Here is an 821-nt window from a genome sequence, read left to right as displayed (position 1 = left end):
ATCAGTAGATTAAATAAGAAAAATAATTTCATTAGTTATATTGTTTTTATTTTCTCTAATGCAAAGATTCTTTACATTCAAATTCATCAATTAATATTCATTACATTGTCCATTATGTTCTTTTCACAATGAGAGTATTCAAATAACCCCAAAAATTGAAGCGGGAAACTACCTCGTAATATCTTTTTGGACTATATCATATTTAAAATGTTCAAATTTTTACTACTTTATCTAATCTTATTTCTTAAACTAGAGATTATTTTATCCACAATAACTCATTCAACAATAATGGTTGAGCTAAATGAACCCTGAGCAGAACACCTAAAGGACTGGTATGCTTTTATGTTGATAATAATATGTAAATGTTAATTATATCATTATCTTACATATGCATATTTAAAACTCCTTATTAAAACTGTCAATGTAAGCCAATAGAACATTGTAACACACTTGATGCATGGAAAAGATGTCGAGACTACAACAATGCTGCAATCAATTTGGCAAACCTAGAAAATGAAGAAATTTAAAAATAGCCACCGTTTATTCATTCATTTATCATGTATGTAAAATACTTATTGTGCATTCATTAAATATATTAGAACTAATATAAATTTACAATTCATTTTCATCTTCTAGACTCAACCTACTTAGATTACAGGCAAAATCAAAATCAACCTTCACAACAAAAATACTTGGTATATAGGATGTAGTCACTATTTTTAAAAAAAATGTTTATGCACAAAGTGGAAAACAATTTAACTTGAAGGTTAATATCAATTCAATAAAAAAAAATTAAACACAAACGCACACACACACACACA

The sequence above is a fragment of the Ipomoea triloba genome, chromosome 16 (genome assembly GCF_003576645.1).
Source record: "Ipomoea triloba cultivar NCNSP0323 chromosome 16, ASM357664v1".
NCBI lineage: Eukaryota > Viridiplantae > Streptophyta > Magnoliopsida > Solanales > Convolvulaceae > Ipomoea > Ipomoea triloba.
Note: the sequence above shows the minus strand (reverse complement) of the source record.